Here is a 12183-nt window from a genome sequence, read left to right on the forward strand (position 1 = left end):
TATGCATGAATCTACAGTAATGATAGCTACTGCGTCATTTTTATGGAGTCTGTCTGGTGAAGAAAGTGTCCTTGTAGCCGGTTTTATTTTCTTTGTCACTAGATGTCACTGCATACACAAGTGTGCTACTGTCGCCCAGGGTAATCTGAATCCTGAGAGCTGGGAAAGAGGCAAAATAGATTCTGGAAGCCTTCACTGTGATCCTACTTGGAAGGTATCTGCACTTTGGATCTCTTTGAGGCTTTCTCACAATCTCATTTAATTAGGCTAATCCTCCCTAATACTTTGTCATTTTACAGATTGTGTGAAATCTAATTTAAATATGTGCAAATCTTTTGCTATTCAGCGGGACCTTTGCGTGGTGCAGCCAAATGTGGTTAAATGTATCTTATTCAATGTTTCTTCCTGGTTTGGAATTATAAACAGAATGTAAATTGACTATTTGTATGCTACCTCTAATTCAGGGTATATCCCGTTAAAACACCAATTTGTTCTCAATCAGAATGAAATACTCAATAAGTACTTAAAATTGCCTGCTTGCTAGCTAATCGCATTACATATCTGCTTCAAGCTATTTAATAATAAAAAAAAACTTTAAGTAAAACTTGCAGTCCTTCTGTCTCCAATGTTCTCGCAAATTCCATGCTTATATTTGCATCTATTGGGGCCCGAGGTACGCTTGATGAGGAAGAGGACCCTTGTCCATGATCTTTCCTGGCCTGGTTTGCTGTGTTTGCAATATGTGCTTGAGAGATTAATTCAAGTTGATACTACAGTGTTCTAGGGAGGCACGTTTCCAACTTCATTTTTTATTCTTAGCCTCCAAAAGGATTTGTGACAGTCTTGTCATCAAGAAAATCCTTCTGAGTCCGTAGTGGAAGTTCACCTCCATATTTTTATTCACCCGGATACCATGGAAACAGCAGTTTTACCTAAGACAATTAGCATTTAGAATTCTCCAACTCTCTTCTTCATCTGCAGCACCAGACATGAGCAGATCTTGCTGAATCTTGGACAAGTGGGTCTCTAAGGTAAGGCCTTGAACCCTTGCTTAGGATTTCATCTCATAAATAAACACAAATAAGTTATTAAAAATCCAGGTTATAATCCCAAGTGTTTGGTGTGGTTTGTGGAAAATGTGCACCTCAATTTCCTCATCTATGAAAGGAAACTAAGAAAATCTGCCTTTATCTACCTCATGATGTTGTTAGGAAAATCAAACAAGATAATAGGTTTGAATAAAAATGAAGACCATTATATAGATTCATACATTATCTTCCGCTCTCTTATAATTTATTTTTAACACAGGAATTTAAATAGATTACAACAGTGGTGAATTCATATCACTTTCAAAAGTTATCTTCCTTTTTTAAAGTTAATTTAATATTTTAGCCAGTAATTAAACATAACTAGTGACTTTGTGATCAGATGTTCATTTTCTTCCACTTAGCCAACGGGCGGCATGTGGTGAATTAAACTAGCAGGTGGAATTTTAGAACAGGTGACAGACTCCTGAGCACCCACGAAGGTTAGATTCGGATGATGGGCACAGCTTTTCCTTACTATAGCAGAAACCTTGGGATGCCTGGGACGAAGACAAGGTTGGGCAGAGCAGAGTAGGCAGAGAGCAACTGCCACCGCAAAGCATGGACAAGTCTCAGAGTGATAAATCTGCTCATTTAGGGCCCAACATGAGTTTTTCTTTCTGAGAAGTATAGCCCAAGTTATGCAAATCTGTTAGATATGAAATAGTTCTTACAAAACAGCATTTGGATGAGTCCCAAGTAAACAAATCAGACCCACGCAGATTACATTTCCATTAAAATGCATGATTTTAAGAATGGGGTAGGGGGAAAGAAGCTGAGAAATCAAAGGTGACTTTAACTAAATCTTAAATTCAGTTTTTGCCCCAAGTCTATGTTTTATATAGCTTTCTGTTTTTCTTTTTAAAACATCGATCCCACCAAATAAGCTAATTGTGCTGATGACAGCACATTTGGTAAACGGTGGCCTACAGACCTCAGACGGCTCCTCTCTGCCTTCGTTCAGATTTCTGTGAGCACCACAAGGCTGAAGGGATCCTCTAATTATGGGCGGGATTAGTGCTCAATAGCCAATGTGTTGCTCTTCGTGGCTTGCAGCCCTTGTGGTTCCTCTGCTCCTTATGGTCGCTGTGGCCACCTAGAAATTCTTTTCAGGAGCATAATAACCAGATCAGCTGCTGCAGACTGGAGCCCGGCGGAACAAAAGGAGGAGGAGGGCGCTCCCGCGGCCCTCTGCCTGCTCACAGATCCCAGCGGGCACCCCCGGGGTCACAGCAGACAAAACCAGAGTCCAGCCCCATTTGATAGGGCTCCATCCCACACGACCCACTGCCCCTACTTAAGGTCTGGGGGATAGGCTCCAACAGCGTGCACTATTTGCCAACAAAAGTACTAGCAGTGGAAAGAAATACACGCCCAGGCACTACAACACACAGGAAGACTCCTCTTGTTCAATTTTCCCTTTCAGCCATTACTCCCTGGAAATCTTGAAGGTAGCTATGAGAAGTTTATTACCAAGCATCTGTTTTTAATATTAATCTTGTACCAGGATCATTTTAATAATCATTAACGAGGAAACAGGAGGTGGTGGGCATTTATTTTACTGTCAAGTGAGGCAGTTTCTTGTTCTGTTCATCATTCTTGAAGCTTCTCTTGCACCACCCGTTGCCTGATGCCTCAGTGTGGACAGATTTTCCCTAAGCAGCATCTGGTCCCCTTGGCGGATTCCACAGGCGTTTTTTCTCTTTCAGATTTTCAATAGTGGCCTCTGGGGGCACCGGGGGGAGGAACCATCTGGCCAGGAGTCACCTGGCCAGTTGGGCCTGGCTGGCCTCACGCTGCTCAGCATTCCTCTGCATCAAATGGCTCAGTGCCTGCTGGGGACCTGGTCAAGTGCTGGACAATGGGCCACAGAGCTTAGCACTGAGCCAAGAATGCAGTGTTAATAAGAACACTTTTTATTCACAATAAGGAAGGATAATATAGTTTGAGAATGTGGGATACTAAGCAACAAAATTGGTTTCAATGTTGATTCATTTATCTCCTAGCTGCATGGCCTTAGGTGACTTACTTCAGAGTTGCGCATCTGCAAAAGAAGAAAAATAATAACAACTGGATTGTTGTGAGGTATTAATGAGACTACCCAGATATAAAGGTATCACTTCTATCAGGCAGGAAACAAAGGGGACATTTTAATGGGTGAATCAAGGATTGTTTAGTAACAAGACTTTTTACAAAGGTGCAGGTGTGGTTTAGAAAGAGCAAGAGGGGATTGTGCAGTATCCCAGGGCTCTCGACATCCCAGAGTTGTTAGTGTGCCAGGGCCGAAGGGGCAATGTCAGAGAGCAGTTACTGGAAACCAGATATGGAGTTGCAGTGGGAAGGACACCCTGACACAAGCTGTGGGCTTCCTTAGGGTGCAGCCAAGGTAGGGCAAGAGGAGAGGTGGGGTGGGGGAGAGCAATACTCTGAGAACGCCTCCCGGGACCTCACTCTCCTCCCGCTCTCCGAATCTCCTGCTGGTGCCACTCATCACCTGAACGACGTAGCAGCCCTGCCCACACCCCCTTGGCATTCAGATAAATAGGGAAGGCTTTTCACTCCTGAGGCATTTGGCCTGAGGGTTTTTTGTTTTTCTAGCAGACAAGCATGTTTGGCCCATGTGCACAGCAAATGCATCAGAGAGCTGATGTACCTGAAACCCATGACTCATACAAGCTAGTGAAGAAATGAAGAAATAGCAGCTTCCTCACCCTGCACCCTCTCCCTGAGTTCCAGCAGGATCCTCAACAGTTGCCCACCTTGAGAACTTGCTTGATTACACACTCATTATTGGATTTAGTCCCTTCCCTGTCTCACTTCGCTGCTTCTCTGTTGGTGCCTCCTAGGATTATCCCCCAAGTAAATCATACACACTACAGTCCTTATCACAGGGCTTGCTTCTGGGAGAACCTACTGAAGACAAAACCCACCTGCATAGTCCACGTGGGTCAGCCTCCCACGGCAGAGAACAAGTGAAGAGAGGGTGCCTGGTCTGCCTCACACACTTCAGCTGGTAGGATAAGCCTGGCAATAACAATTGCACAGTCGTTTCCGGCTTGTGTTCCTCTTTCACAACACTGCACAATCAGCCACCCCATTCCCTGAGGTTGACTTCTTGTATTTAACTTTTTGACGTACTGGTGTCTACCGGGCCTTGGCACAGCATTATATATATGTGTGTGTGCCTTCTGTAAGGAAAAGATAGGAACCCATTCTAGGTAAGATGAGGGGTGAGTGGGGGTAGGAAATAGTAGGGTTGTAAAAAAGTAAAATATTAATAAAAGTTGGATGGCATGTCTAATAAAAGACAAAACCTTAGAACTTGAATGAACACATATACATTTCAAACCATCAGTTAACAATTGAGAGAGGGCTGGGAGGGTAGGGTCAAGAGAAAAAGGAAGCCTACTAAGCCTCCCTTAAATTAAAATATATAGGCAGTAAATCCTCCCACCAATACAGGAGGCCAGATCTGCTGTAAAAACTAGAACCAGGTATCCACATGAAGTGAAATCAAACCTGATTTGTTGTAGCACATCTGAACACTTCAGGTCCCAATAAAATCTCAGCATATTGTATTAGAGTTAAAGAGGATTAGTAAAGGATGAGAAGGGCTTCAAGAAATTATTTATTAGAACACTAGTTACTTGAGGGCCTATAATGGAGACTGGCATGTAGTTGGTACGTAGTAAATATTTAATGTATGGATTGATAGATGATTGGTTGAATAGACAGGTTAGGATAGCAGTATAAAACTAAACGGAACTTAACCGTACTCATCTATAATCTTCTTTGTCCAAAACAATCTCAACTCTTTTCTCATGGTGTGTGTGTGTGTGTGTGTGTACGACATATACATATGCACATACATAGACACACACGTATTATATAATATTAATATAAACTTGTTCCATTGGCCAGAGCAAGCCACATGGATAAGCCAGTGTCAATGTAGGAGGGCGCAACAAAGAGTATGTCCCAAGGAAGCATTCGTCGATTAAAGCCATGATTACATCAAGAGAGGAGTCCCTCCTTTCTCCTGTGCAGTGAAGACTTCTGAGGCCTGAACCTACCACCTCAGGGTTCTTCATCTCCTGAAAGGCAGGATGAATTTCATCCTGAAGGAGGTCTGGATGGGGTGTCCAAATGATAAGTGAATTTCTGGAAAACTAACCCATACCTCCTGAAATAGAATTTCCAAGAAAGAGCCTCAAAATCTCTATTTTAATTAAGCATAGACAGGTGAGGGAGCAGGTATGTACGCTTCTACAGGTTTCCATTTCAATATGGGAATAAGGCCCAGTGATTTGGAGGCTGATTACAAGTGTCCCTTATCTGAGTGATCACTTAGTGTTGTTAACTGGTATGTCTTTTACAGGAAAATCGAAGGCCCTGAGAAGCCGAAAGTTATGAAATGCATCAGCAGTGGGTTGACAACAAGACCTCTCATTTTCCTGCTGACATTTCTTCCATGAGCAGTACCCAGACAGCCGACAAAGAGCCCAGGAGGTAACTGGAGACATGAGATGAAAAATCAAAATGCAAGGGTGTCCCATCTTTTGGCTTCCTTGGGCCACATTGGAAGAAGAATAATTATCTTGGGACATGCAGAAAATACACTAACAATAACTGATGAGCTAAAAAAATCACCAAAAAATCTGATAATGTTTTAAGAAAGTTTACAAATTTGTGTTAGGCCACATTCAAAGCAATCCCGGGCTGCCTGTGGCCTATGGGACATGCTTGCAAGGGAAAGGACAGATAAAGATACATACGAGAGCATCCTCCTTAGAGAAAGGTCAGTGTTGAAGTCATAGGGTAAGGGAACTCTTTCAAAAGAAAGTAAAAAAAAAAAAGATAGTGAAGTAAATCATGTGAAGTCTCTACAGAGTAAGGGCCAAAGGGAGGACACAGTAGCTTAAAATCACAGTACTGTTTTTGTTCCTATTTTTGTTTTTCTCATAAAGCTACGGGTCAGCTGGACAGCTCACTCTTGGGTCCTCACAAAGCTACTGATCAGCTGGGCAGCTCAGCTGGATCCTCATCAATGAACCAGGGTTGGCTGATTTCAGCTGGGCTCACTCAATTTTCTAGAGCCCACTGGTCTGTCTGCTGCAGTGTGGCTGATCTAGGACAGCCCTGGCCTTGGTGACCTGGCTCTGCTGTATGATGCAGCCATCCTCTAGCAGGCTAGCCTATCACAGCAAAACAGAGGCACAAAAGAGAGAGCAGGAAAATGCAGAGCTTCTTAAGGCCTAGGCCCTAAACTAGTGCATCACTTCTTGGCAACATTCTGGTGGCCAAAGCAAGTCACATGTCCAACCCCAGACTCTAAAGGAGGGAAAAGAGACCCGATGCCTTAATGAGAGTAAAGTCACATTGCAAAAGGCAAGGATCCCAAAAATTTTCAAAAAAAAATTGGAGGCCATCTTTGCAATCAAAGTTAGATTATTCTCAATGGTAAAAGTTGGAACCACAATACCATTGTTATCTTCAAAGAGTACACCTAGCTGAATGCCCCAGTCAATGCAGGAATTCCCCCAAATTAAACACACACAAACACATACACATAAACCCTCAAAGATTCCCACAACTTGACCATTTGACCTAGCTTTTCTCACTGGGTAAAAAAAGCAAGAAAAAAAAAAACCACTGCAGCTCTCTCCCACCCCTGCTGTTCAGCCTTCAGTTTATCTGGCCTCTGCTATGAGTCACAGCTGACTGAAGGGTGGGGGTGGGTTGTGAGTCATGGCCTAAAACAAAGATAGAATTTGATGGGGGTGGACTAGCAGGCGAGAGAGAAGACACAGCAAGTTCAGGCATTCTCTCAGTGTTTAGGGTGATGTCTTCTTTCCTGCAGCTGGGGAAGTTGGGCAGAGTGCCCCCGAAGGAGGAGATTCCACACAGGCCCTGTGTATCTGAGAGTTGAGTTGCTGATTTCAGAGGTGTTTGTATCATTGCTCTAAATGTGTTTCTGCTCCCCTCCCACCCAAGATGCTGGTTCAACGGACCATTTCATCCTACCATTGTACAGAACCCACAGGAGCTAGTTACCTGGTCAGTTTGAAAAGTTAATATTTAAAAAGACTAATGGTTGCATATGGCTTCCACAGGAAACAAATAATAAGCTAATGTTATCTATTGACTCAATCCCACATATATTTACATTTGACAACCTACAAAAAAACCTTTGGCTCAATGATAGTTTAGCTCAAGTCACTATGTTAGGATATATATTTCTTTCATCTATGACTATTTTTGTTCACACAGCAACCTGCCTCAAGCACACAAATATTTGTGTGTCTGGCCTCAAGCAATTAACGCGTCTCCTAACATGAAGTAAAGATTAAATGAAAATTCTGTCACCCTGAAATAAACCTGGAAGCAGAATTCCTGAATGTTTGCCAAATAAGGTGACTATCAGACCTAAGATGCTGAACTTTGAAATGACTGTCATAGGAACAAAGGCAAGGCATGGTTGGCGCCCATTCAACCTGGTCAATAACATCCTTAATTACAGGACATGGCATCATTTTGATTCACAGTGGAATAAAGGCATCTATTTGTATATTTGGAAGTCTGAATGAGGATTTCCTGATGAAGTCATTTCTGTCTTACAACAGCTTTGCTTGTACCACTAGAGTTAAAACTGGGTCACCATTTTGATGTGAGCGTATGGATACGCATACATCCACACTCAAACCCCAAACACACACACACACACACACACTTCATTTCAGAGTCTGATTAAAACTCTATTATACATAATTTTCTTCCAGATCAATGGTGGTGTTGGATCAAAATTTTAGCTCACAAGGAAAATCCTGTAAAGGAACCATATTTTTTCTGTGTTGCCTGCCAATATGAGAACACCATTTGTTAAATAATTTGGGACACAGGTGCCCCGGATGTACTATTTAATGGAGAAAGAAAAAGAGAGAAACAATGGCTGCTAGTATCCAGGAAAAATGCCACTAGCTTCTTAAGCTTCTTCACCCAGAAATTGTTACAAGTAGAAGGGAATCTGACTTGGAGCTATGAGTTGTTGCTTCCCCATGACTGAGTTCCCCAAGAACTGAGTTATTACTGACCTGTGATTTGCTCACTATAAGGTCTCACCGTTAATTATTGCTCTCTGCTCTGCAGAAACTTTGAATTCCACCAAAGGGTGTGCCGAAGGCTTAGATGTTGAGGAGCGTGAATTCATCCTGCCAACCAATATCATAGAGATGGGACTGGAGCGGGGGACAAGAAGGGGGAGAATTAACAAGATGAAGGTTGCAAAACCCCAAGGGGTGCTGTTTGTATGGTAGCCCGAGTGAACAGCAATTTCCCTGAGGGGTGGTTGCAGCAGATATTGTGGGTACCATCTCTACATCCCTTACTCCTTACTCCTTCCTGCCTTACTCCTTCAGGGCAGAGCAGCCCAACTTACTCTTTGCCTAAGGGCAGTCTCTGGTATCTGAGTCTGGGTTAGCCACTCGTGGCAGGCCAGATGAATGATTGCTAGGAGTCTTGCATATACACCCCGTTTCCTTGCCACTTGGATAGGATAAAAGTGTCTCACCCCATTTTCCAGCAGTCTCCAGCAAGTCTAAGTTCCACTTGCTCACAGCAGTAGCTGATTTTATGAAACATCCTTTCTGGGCTGCCTTCCTTTCTCTCTCTCACTTTCCCTCTCCCATCTCTGTATTTCTTCTACTTCCCCCAATATATTAATATTATCTCAGGGATGGTTTTTGGGAACCCCAATCAAAGAAAGGAGCAAACTCAATTAAGACCCTCTGTTTTAGGTAACTTTGGTGGAGCATCCTGACATTACATCCTGAACCAGAGTGTATCTCAATATATTTTTGGATCCTGCTTTTGTGGAGACAGAATCCACAACACAGCAGAGAGTTCCTCACTCCAAGAGGTACATTCTTCTTACTGTCTGGTTCACTCCCTAGACACATGCCAGCTTGCCCATCATACAGAGCAGCCCCCAGGATGAAGGCAAACTTCTATTTGGAGTCTGATCTTTCCAAGAGAGAGTTGAATCAACTTAATCCTTTTTCCTTGTGGCTCATTGCTGCTTTCCAGATTAAGAACAGCCTCAGATTTCTTTCTGGCTTCCATATACCATGCATCCTATTGCTTTGCTTATATTCTTACCCCCCAATGTCAAAACAGTCCTGAAGTATAGACCAGATCGTGTCACACATATGCAGAACTGATCATGTCAGTTCAACCTTGGCTCCAAGAATAAAGCTGTAAGTCCTATAACCACAATCTGCAAGGCCTTAGGGTGACTTGATTCCTGAAGGCTACTCCAATATCATTTCTTCTCATTTTCCTCATCACACCTTGCCTTTCTTTGAACATAGTGACATATTCCTGCTGCAGAATTTTGCATTAGCTGTGTCCTCTGTGTGGTGCACTCTTTTTATTGAGAGTGCACTCCTACCTAACCTAACTCATGCTTTTGTGCAAATGTCACCATCTCAGACAGGCCTTTGCTAACCATCCCAGCACCCCTTTAATTTATTATTGCTTACTTTAATGGCTTCTGTTTATAGCTGTCAGCACCAACTGACATTATATGTACTCGTTTGGCTGGTTTTTGTTAGTCTTTCCATGACAATGTAAGCGCCACTGGCTCATCACTAACATCATGTGCCTGGCACACAGAAGGTACTCAATTAATATTTATATGGTTGCTGAATTAATATATGGTGTTACTTTTAAAAAGAAGCAAAGTAATCTGTAAATGCTTTTACTAAAATAATCATTTACATGCAGACTAGGTATTTTAAAATATAGTCTATTTCCTGTTATAGATTGATTTATTTTTAAAGGATTGTCTCCTTACTCTTTAAAGATACATTTTCCCTGTTTTCCAAATTAATTCTTTTTTCTCTTTGATTATTCAGTCCCAAGTTAGGAGAATGTCTAAACCTTGAGATGTACTGACTGATAAATTAACTAACAAAGAACAGAAATATATACCTCAAATTGCACTGCTATCATCTATGATCATTTATTTATTCAACAGATATTAATTGAGCATTTACTATATCTCAGACACTGCTGTACATATTCAGAGAATACAACAGCCAAAAATTTCTGACCTCAAAGAACTTACACAGAAAAGACATGCAATAAAATGTAAACATGATAAATGGATTATTTATTTTATTTTATTTTATTTTATTTTATTTATTTATTTTATTTTTGAGACAGAGTTTTGCGCTTTGTGCCCAGGCTGGAGTGCAATGGCGTGATCTCGGCTCACCGCAACCTCCGCCTCCTGGGTTCAAGCGATTCTCCTGCCTCAGCCTCCCAAGTAGCTGGGATTATAGGCATGCGCCACCATGCCCCGTTGGTTTTTTGTATTTTTAGTAGAGACGGAGTTTCACCATGTTGGCCAGGCTGGTCTCAAACACCCAACCTCAGGTCATCAGCCCACTTCGGCCTCCCAAAGTGCTGGGATTACAGGCGTGAGCCACTGCACCCGGCTGATAAATGAATTATTTAGTATGTTTGAAGGATACACTAGGATGGTCAGGGGAGGTTTCACTAAGTTGACTTCTGGGCAGAGCTTGAATTAGTGAGTGTGAATGTGAAGCCATGTGCATATATGTGGGAGGAGCACTCTAGACAAAGAGCAAGGCCAAGGCAGAGGTTCTGAGGTGGGAGCATGCCAAGCTTGTTACAGAGGGCAAGCTGGAGGCTGCTGAGCAAGGAGGAAGAGGGGTAGCAGATGAAACCAAAGAATAATCAGGAAAGCAGGCCATGTAGGCCCCTGGAAGCATTAAAAGGACTTTGATTTTCACATATGCCAATAATTGTTAAAAGGCAATAATAATAGCTGTTGCCACCCCATTCGACTACACAGTATTCCCTGCTTGTTCCATATAAAGTTACTCCATGTAAATAAAGACCCTGTGATCACTCTTGTTGATAATAATTTTATTATATTATTGTTTCTCTATAAGGTGACTGCTGTTACATTTTTCTTAATTACACAGTAGTGAAACACTTTATTGATAATAAATACAAATGAGAAAAAATAATTTATAAAATAAAAATAAAGATTTACTAAATTGGCTCTTTAGTTCTTTTAGTATAACTTTACTGAGATATAATTCACATTCAGATTGAATTCACCATTCAATGCATCTATTTAAAGTGTGCATTTCAATGGTTTATAATATACTCACAGAGTTGTGCAACTATCATCATGATCAATTTTGGAAACTTCATCACCCCAAAAAGAAACCTTATATGAGTTTCTTAATAGTCACTCCTCATTTCTCCTCCACCCTTCCTCTCAGCCCAAGGCAACCACTATCGTATTTTCTGAACACTTCATATAAATGGAATATGTGGTCTTTGTGGCTGGTTCATCACCTACACCGTGTTTTCAAGATTCATCCATGTAGTATGTGTTCGTACTTCACATATTTTTACAGATAAATAATATTCCATTTACAGATATATCATAATTTAGTTAGCTACTCATCAGTTGATGGACTATTTTTAACCAGTTTTTGGTTATCATAAACAATGTTGCAGTGAACATTTATGTGCAAATGTTCGTGGGAAATATGTTTTCATTTCTCTTTGGTATACACTTAAGAGTGGAATACATTGGCTCTTAAAGCCCATGATAGGGAATACTAGTATTGCCAAGATCAAGTAGTAGCAATTAACTCTCTAATCTGGGTTGATGAATCAATTAACAAAGCTACAAAATAAATGTAAGAATGACTTGGAGAAAAAAAGAGTCTCAGATTAGAAGAAATCCTCAAAATGGCTCCACATATCAAAGCTAATAGATTAGCTGATAATGCCTTACGTAACTAGATAGGTTTTGTGCAAAACTCTAGAGATGCTGACAAAATTATATATTAAAAGATAGGTTCCACCATGGAGCTAAAGCACACAGAAGAAAAGGAAATGATGAAACACAGTTATCTTGACCACTGAAGCATATTGTACTATCAAGTGAGTTTACAGAAGAGCAGATCTCACTTGTAGTGTGGGATTGAGCCAGCATCACTGACCGACGCAGCCCCAGCCACATCACTAGACAGGCAATGGCCATCTCGCAGAG

At 41.6% G+C, this 12183-nt stretch overlaps 1 long non-coding RNA gene across 1 annotated transcript; it reads left to right on the forward strand.

The window, feature by feature from the left end:
• Positions 1-982: 982 nt before the first annotated feature.
• On the forward strand, positions 983-7653 carry LOC129474464 (uncharacterized). Its single transcript, XR_008654544.1, has 2 exons — positions 983-1031; positions 5464-7653. It is a non-coding gene; the product is annotated as an uncharacterized lncRNA (long non-coding RNA).
• Positions 7654-12183: the final 4530 nt, after the last annotated feature.

The sequence above is a fragment of the Symphalangus syndactylus genome, chromosome 24 (genome assembly GCF_028878055.3).
Source record: "Symphalangus syndactylus isolate Jambi chromosome 24, NHGRI_mSymSyn1-v2.1_pri, whole genome shotgun sequence".
Lineage (NCBI taxonomy): Eukaryota > Metazoa > Chordata > Mammalia > Primates > Hylobatidae > Symphalangus > Symphalangus syndactylus.